Here is a 7,914-nt window from a genome sequence, read left to right as displayed (position 1 = left end):
AAATACTGAACCTCTCAACTCTGTACCTGTCCATAGCCTAATGGCTCTCAGCTGTAGACACAGAAGACAGACTACTGCATTAAGTGCTATTTACTTCATGGATCAGCAGCCATCTTAAAGGACCCAGAGACGATCTTGCGCAAAATAAAGTTTAGGAATTGCGTTAATCCTCCATGTCTGTTCAGAATCATAGATACTTTAAGAGAATTACTGCAGGGCATCTACATCTGAATTTAGTTATTGAAAGATGCTCATGCGTCCAATGGATTTCAGCCACAAGTTGATACAGGTAGTAAAACTACGTCCTGAGCTAATTTACTCTGAACTATTATTTTAGACTGTTCTTAACTTTGAAATACCTGATGTATGTAGTTCTAATTTTGTAATAGGTGGGGGACTACTTTTTCGAGAAAGTGACAAATATTCAGCTTACCTTAGCCACAGAAAGAACCAGCACAACACAGCCTGGGAGCACCAGCCTGCACTCCAATCACACTCCTCCTTCCACCAAGGAAGAAAATCCCTCAGCCACGAGCCAGTCACCTGCTCGACTACAATCTTTGCTCCCCCGGGACTTTTCTCTCCTTCTAGACCTATTGTATTCTATTAAATCAGGCTTACCCACTTGACCCTCTCCCCCCAGCCAAACTGAGTACTCTGAGCCCACATCTCATGCCTATACTGGTTAATCTCCTAATCTACTCCCTATATGAGAGGCATTTACCCAAAACCTGGAAGCAAGCCAGGGTGCTTCCCCTGTTAAAAAACGCCACCTGGACCTTGTCTAACTGGTCCAGCTTTAGTCCCATCTCTCTGCTGTCTATCCTCTCCAAGATACTGAAGAAGCATATCAACACCCAACTCACCTCATTTGTGGAAGCCCAAAATGTTAATGAGTTAAGCACATCACTGAATCCGCCCTCCTAAGAGTCATAGAACACCTAAGATGGCGCTTGGACATGGATGGCACATCCAAGCTGATTTTACTAGATCTCAGCATGGCCTTTGACACCACGTTTCATGACATTCTTGCCAAAAGACTGGTACAACTGGGTCTCCAAGGCATGGCGCTTACCTGGTTGACCTCTTTTCTGATGGATTGCACTTTTCAGGTCTTCTTGGTGAATGCAGTGTCTATCTCACAGTCACTCACCTCAGGAGTCCAGCAGGGATCCGCCCTCAGCTTTATGCTTTCTAATAGTGGAAAGCTGTGGACTTGCCATATTCTCTTTCGTGGACGACACCCGGATAATTTTCTCTTTGTCATCACAGCAGGAAGTTATCTCGGAAGATCTCAACTCTTGCCTCGCCCATGTCTCCGCCTGGATGAACTCCAAATCTAAAAATTGCACGGAGACAATAACGAGGTTATGGTATTGGGTTGGAATGCCCAGCTTTGGGAGCCCCAACACTGGGGTCCCATTCTGCGAGCTCTTCCCGAACCCATCAACAAGGTAAAGAACCTTGGCTTCTGGCTGGATTCTACCCTGTCCATGAAGTCACAGGTAGGTAACAGTTACGAAATGGCTCAAAAAGATCTTGTGGATACTTCCTTTTTTTTAAAAAAAACTGTCATCCAAGCCAAGATACTATTGAGGTTAGACATGTAGGGGCAGATTTACAAGCCACTTGCGCCTCTTTTACGCCACCGTTACTTCACTTTTGTGACGCAGCAGCGGCGCAAAACCAGCGCCATGCTGCGGGGTATTTACAACGTGACGCATCTGAGAGATGCGTCACGTTGTAAAGCCCTGCGCCAGAAGTAGGCGATGCTGCGCAGGGGGGGGCGTTCCGTCGCAGGAATGCCTCCCAAAAGTGGCTGAGTGAAATCTACAAGATTTCACTCAGTCACTTTTGAGCCCATGCTGCGTCAAAACCCTGCGCCTGCTTGAAGCATGCATAAGGATTGACGCAGCATTGTAAAGATAGGGCACCCCCAGAGCCTTGCTGGAGCTGCGTTGCGCTTGCGACGCAACTCCAGCAATGCACTGCCTTTATGGCACCGATGCGTCACGCATTTGTCAGTTTTTGCCCCATGGTGCGCCGCATTGTAAATCCGGCGCATCCATGGTGGCGGAGCCGTGACGCACAATAACTGGCGCATCCCTGCTGATATGCAGGGATGCCAGTTATTGTAAATCTTCCCTGTAGTATTTAGGAGCAAACAAGGCCGTGATCAGATGCCTCCAAGTAGTCCAGAACTCTGCTGCTAGACTCCCGTTCGGGCTTCCGAAACATTGTTCTGTTTTCGGTCTCCTCCACGACCTTCACTGTCTCACCGTGGACAAGCGTAGTAATTTTAAGCGCTCTGTTTCCTGCCCTACCACCCACCCCGCACTCTGTGCTCAAGCAACCGCTCCCTCTTCATAGTTCCCAAAGTTAGGTGCACCCGAATGCGTGGCCGCTCTTTCTCTTTTCTGGGCCCCAAGTTATAGAACGCTCCCCCTTTTAGATGCTGCACTTCCCTATCCACTTACTGCAAGGAGCTAAAAACCTGGTTATTTCAGGTCTCACTTCTTAGCTGTCTTACCTGTCCTCTATGCACTGGGAAACCCAATGGGTAGCAACACGATATATAAGGACTACATTTTAACAATTTTAATAGTTAAATTAACTCACACAATAAAGATGAATTGCAGATAAATGTCAAAAATACAACTGTCCTTTGCAATTTAATTCTTATTACTTTATATAAAAGTCATCACTTTTAGCTGTGGCAAACCTGTTTTCATGTCACCATTGAGCTCTTAAAGCATGCTGTCTGTATTCTTTGTCCTAGTCTTCGCAGTTGGAGTAATTGTTCTCTAACACAGTTTCTCCAGTTTCCAAATGTTCTGTCCTTTTAAGTTTGTCTTTTCAGTTTTCGATGCTCGTAATTCATTTGTTTTGAAAGGTCCTGGAGGCGAGGGCTTGATGGCAACGAAGAGCTGAAAGGTTGGTATTTGGTAGAAAGAGGCACTCCTTCTTCCATCTCCATGCCTCTTGCACTACTGCCTTGTTTTCAAGACTGTTTGTGATCTGCAGGGCTCTCTTTTATGACAGTCGCTTACATCAAACATTAGCTCTCTTGTATTAAGGTCTTGCCAATGCTGCAATTCACCATGCATTAGTGGAGCCAAAACATGAGCAAAGAGATTTCAGATATGACCTTGCAGTGGTGGGGAAACTGAAAAAACACGGTGTCCACATCTGGCACTGTGAGTATGAGTAGGAAGCTGGCCCTGCTAAAAAACAGAAAGAAAGTAACACATAAACTGAATTCAATGCTTGTGCAAACTACTCTTTCAAAATGTGTTCACATCCTCAGTATGCTATGGGGGCTTCATTCCAGCACTTTCAGACACACCTGTTAACCAGTCTCAAAAGCCACCTGCACAATAGTAGCCAATGGTTGAAAGAGGTTGTCCAATAGTCATTTTCTCTATCTGTAAGTATGTGTATGTTGTGTATTATGTGGCCTGTGTTGTGTGTGATGACATGAGCTCTTCCCGACAGCTAAAGCTATCTCTGGGCCAGAACTGAAAAGGATTTGTGTTGTCAAATCTGGAAATGACGAGCATCAGGTGTCAAAATAAAAAAACACTGGCAAAGCTATAAGGTCTGGCTTGCATGTTGAATCCTAAGTAAAACATAAAAAACCTGCATCAATGCAAACAAGAATTTGCAAAGTCAATAGGTCTGGCTTAAATGTACCAACACACTCAAACAGCTAAGTTCAGAAATGTTGTTTACAGAAATTCCATACATAACTGTGGCTTATCTTATTATGACCTGCCCAGATGGCTTACCCAATACTGGTAAATACAGCAAAACAGGATTTCTCTCTGTATATATTGATATAGGAGAATAATTGAATGTGATAAACAGTTTGATGATTAAGTGCACTTTTCATATGAAAGATAGTCCCACAGACACTCCAGTGTAAGCACTTCATGGAAGGCTTAATGATCCACCAAATAGCCAGTAGTATGAGATGAGAGTGGTAATTTTTGGTGGAGCCAATCAATGCTTACTCTATTGGGCTGATTAGATGGCGGTCGTAGGAACCTCCGCTGTGCTGGCGGTGGTGGAAAACATCGAGTTAGTTACTCCGGAAGCTGTCATCGAGACCCCCATATTACAATTGGCAAAGATAGCCCATTTTCCGTCCGTCACGGTGTCTCCGGATCTACCAGATATTTCGTTACGCAAGGATGCCGGAGGGGGCCAATAGAGAAAGCCAGCCGTGCAGAATGGCATGCCGACTGCCCACCTGATCACGAGGCATCAATCAGGCATCGGAACCCAGCGGTAAAACCTGCTCATCGTAGATGGCAGAAGCACAACTACGGAGAGAGAAACTCTAGGAGACACCTCTCCACGTCCCTGCACGTCATGGATCCTGCTCTACAAGCCCTGCGTTGCTCTACCTGATCCACTACCAGCAGATAAGACGCCATCGCGGTCAACAGCAGAGGTAAGTCCAAAACATCTCCCCGCATGCAACCCCTTGACACCAACTACACACACCAATCGCTCAGGTATAACTTACCTGTCAAATTCGGACACCCTGATGGACACAGAAACATATACCAGAGTTAAAGTACCCATTCCTTGCACAAAGGTACATTGCCACCTCAGCATTAGGGTACCTATCCGATAGAAACTATGCCTTTTAGCCTGGTTGTGGCAGTCACGTCACAGCCGCGGTTAAGCGGTAGCCAAACTTGCCTATGTGGTTGTAGAAGTCCAGCACATGGTTCCAGGCTAGCAATATCCTAATACGATCCTCCAGCCCACACCCAATCCAAATGAGCCTGAAATTACCGCAACATAGCTGCTGCAGGGAGTGATGTGCAGGCACAGTGTTCTTAGTAACACCTCAGTAGGACCATAATAAAATGTATAGCAACATGAGTGACAAATGAGGCAAGAGTCACCTGAAATGGACAGTAGTGATCATTGCAGTAAAATCAGGGTCACACAAGATCCAAGGTGGACTAGAGGAGGCCAGATCAAGCAGGATGTGTATGGGGAGTTCATAGTAGTACACCAAGGTGTTGGATGAGTCAGAGAGCAAAGGCAGATGACATATTAAGAGAGCCACCACTGCCATATAATCACAGTTCAGCAAACACCCTAAGCAGATATTGCCAGGCTCATCACATTCAATGGCAGCCCATACCACATAATGACAGGCCATACCATGCAACACTGTAGAAATCATTTGACTCCAACTTCAAACTCAAAGTAAACACCAGTGTGCATTTGTCTCATGTGTGTACTGCTGCACTAAAGGACCCGTTGTGAGTATGTCCTGTAAATCAACAACACTGACTACTCTGCCACTTGACTGGACACCTCCAAACCATCACTCCACCTCTAATTGAATTAATAAAGAGTCATTGTGCAAATAACAAACCTTGGAACTGGTCAGTCTGGTGGTTAACTCCTTGATACAGCTCACAAACTCTTACTTTGCCTCCTACACAAACTATAAGTCACCATCACTGTATGAGAACAAGTGAACTATTCAAAAGTGGAGGGAACAGTGCAGGAAATTTATGGAGAAATGAGTGCTACCAAATGTCAATGGAATTATCAAAGCTCAATCCAAGGGTGTCTCCCACTCTCCCCAAGCTGATCCCGAAACACGTCCCAACTGTGAGGATCTTGCATCCTTCTTCTCAACTAAGACTGAAAACTTAAAGACAGTCCTACATAACGATCTATTATCACATACTGGCCCACAAAGGAGTGATGCACCGATCACACCCAGTATCCCGATAATAAACTCTCCAAAGCTCGTACTCAAAAACATGGCCTCCTGGACCGACTTCAGCCTCTACAACGAAGAAACCATTTTAAAAATGATCACAGCACTGAACCCTTCCAGTCACTTCACAGACCCTCTCCCAGCGACCCATCTAAAAACCTTCACGCCACTGCCCCTATGGACCAGGATTATAAATACTTCTCTTTCACAAGGAATCATCCCAGACATCCTCAAAGTTGGTCAGATATCCCCCATCCAAAAAAAACCATCGGCGGACCCATCTGACCTGAATAACTATCGCCCAATTTCCAACATCTCGACCCTCGCCAAATTGCTAGAAAAATGTGTCCACGTACAGCTCAGTAAGCACATAGATCACTTCAACCTGCTAGATCAATTCCAATCAGGTTTTCGATCAGGACACAGCACAGAATCAGCCATGACCCACATAATTGATGACACACTACAAATTCTGGATCAAAACAAGGGATGCCTGCTAGTCCTGCTGGACTTATCCTCAGCCTTCGACACAGTCAAACATGTCAATCTTCAAGACCTCCTGAAACACAGGATGGGACTATCTGGTACTGTGTTTAACTGGTTCACATCCTTCCTCCAAAACAGAACACAACGATTCAAGATTAACCAATAATTATCCAACCCCTCCCCGGTCACTCTGGAGTACCCCAGGGTTCATCCCTCTCCCCGACTCTCTTCAATTTGTTTATGGAACCTCTCACGGAGCTACTCAACTCGTCAAACATCCAATATCACATGTATGCCCACGACACACAACTCTACATCAAAGTTCACTCACTTGACGACATCAAGTCCCTTAACTCAACTCTCCACAAAACACAGATCTGGCTGGCAGAAAATCATCTAAAACTAAACAGTCTAAAAACTGAATTTCTCCTTATCGCCCCCCCAACCAAACAACCACCATCCTTGAATGGATGAAGCACATTACAGCACTCGATTGCCCACCTACCATCATCGACTCAGCTAAATCACTGGGAATAACCTTGGACAATAAGTTAAATATGCAGAAACACATCAGCGCTGCAACTAATGGAGCTAATTTCCAGATTAACACCTTGAGAAAACTGAAACCCTTCATACCGGCCAGAGACTTTAAACAGACAGTCCAAGCCCTAGTATTGCCCAAAGTGGATTATGGAAGTATTGCTCTCTGTGGCCTACCCAGATCAACGACAGCTCCCTTAAGAGCTACAATCAATACAGCTGCAAGGCTCGTCACAGGCTCCAAAAGAAGCAGCCACATCTCCCCTGACCTTCGTGCCCTCAACTGGCTTCCTTTTGAGGCCAGAATTCACTTGAAAATCGCTTGTATGACTCATAAGGCCTTACATCACAAAACACCGAGATACTTAACGGAGAAATTGGTACTATCTGGTGGCAACAGATCCACTAGGAGCTCCAACAATCTTCTGCTTAAACCACAACGGTTCTCCAAGCAGAAAACATACTACCGCCCCTTCTCAGGAATGGCACCCAGGATTTGGAATGCCTTGCACCAAGAAACGAGACCTAACCCATCGGCAGCCTTTTTCAAAAAAGAAGTGAAATCTATTCTTCTAGCCAAATTCACATGACTCTTTGATTCTCCCTTGTAACTATGTGATACTAGTGTATGCTAATCCTTACTTTCCTCACCTATTTCACAATATTCATATGTTTTCTATGTTGTTATCTCTGTACTGTAAAGCGCTCTGATACCTGTAAAGGTCTTATTCGCGCTATACAAAACTGCAAAAATAAATAAATAAATAAAGAATGTAAGTGGTCCCCCATATGACACTACACTTAGTAATTGTGTGGCACAGAGATTCTAAGTGAATGAAAGTTATCATCAGTGCACTATCACTGTGATCCAGCAATGCAAGTAAGGCATTGGTCCACAATGAGATGACCTGTCATTAGACATACAGTGACCAGCACCTAATTTGTCTGAACCAACATGTCATGTGTATGATACTGGCACAACACTCATGCCTCATGTTGACATTCCCTAACTGTTAAACTAAATACTAACCATAACACTTACCCCTCACCTATCCATCTACCACCTTCCCTGCCCAAAACCTGGGACAATCTCTGATAAAGTTGCTAATCTACTCCTATGAGTTCACTGCTAC

At 44.9% G+C, this 7,914-nt stretch overlaps 1 long non-coding RNA gene across 1 annotated transcript in view; it reads right to left on the bottom strand.

Annotated features, from left to right (window-relative positions):
- Nucleotides 1-2,722: 2,722 nt before the first annotated feature.
- The window catches only part of LOC146802036 (uncharacterized), a 170,321-nt gene continuing 165,129 nt past the window's right edge, over nucleotides 2,723-7,914 (bottom strand). The window contains exon 4 of the long non-coding RNA XR_014967353.1: nucleotides 2,723-3,224. This is a non-coding gene — a long non-coding RNA (uncharacterized LOC146802036). The remainder of the gene's footprint in view (nucleotides 3,225-7,914) is intronic.

The sequence above is a fragment of the Triturus cristatus genome, chromosome 8 (genome assembly GCF_964204655.1).
Source record: "Triturus cristatus chromosome 8, aTriCri1.1, whole genome shotgun sequence".
Classification (NCBI taxonomy): Eukaryota; Metazoa; Chordata; class Amphibia; order Caudata; family Salamandridae; genus Triturus; species Triturus cristatus.
Note: the sequence above shows the minus strand (reverse complement) of the source record. Positions and strands in the feature narration are given on the sequence as shown.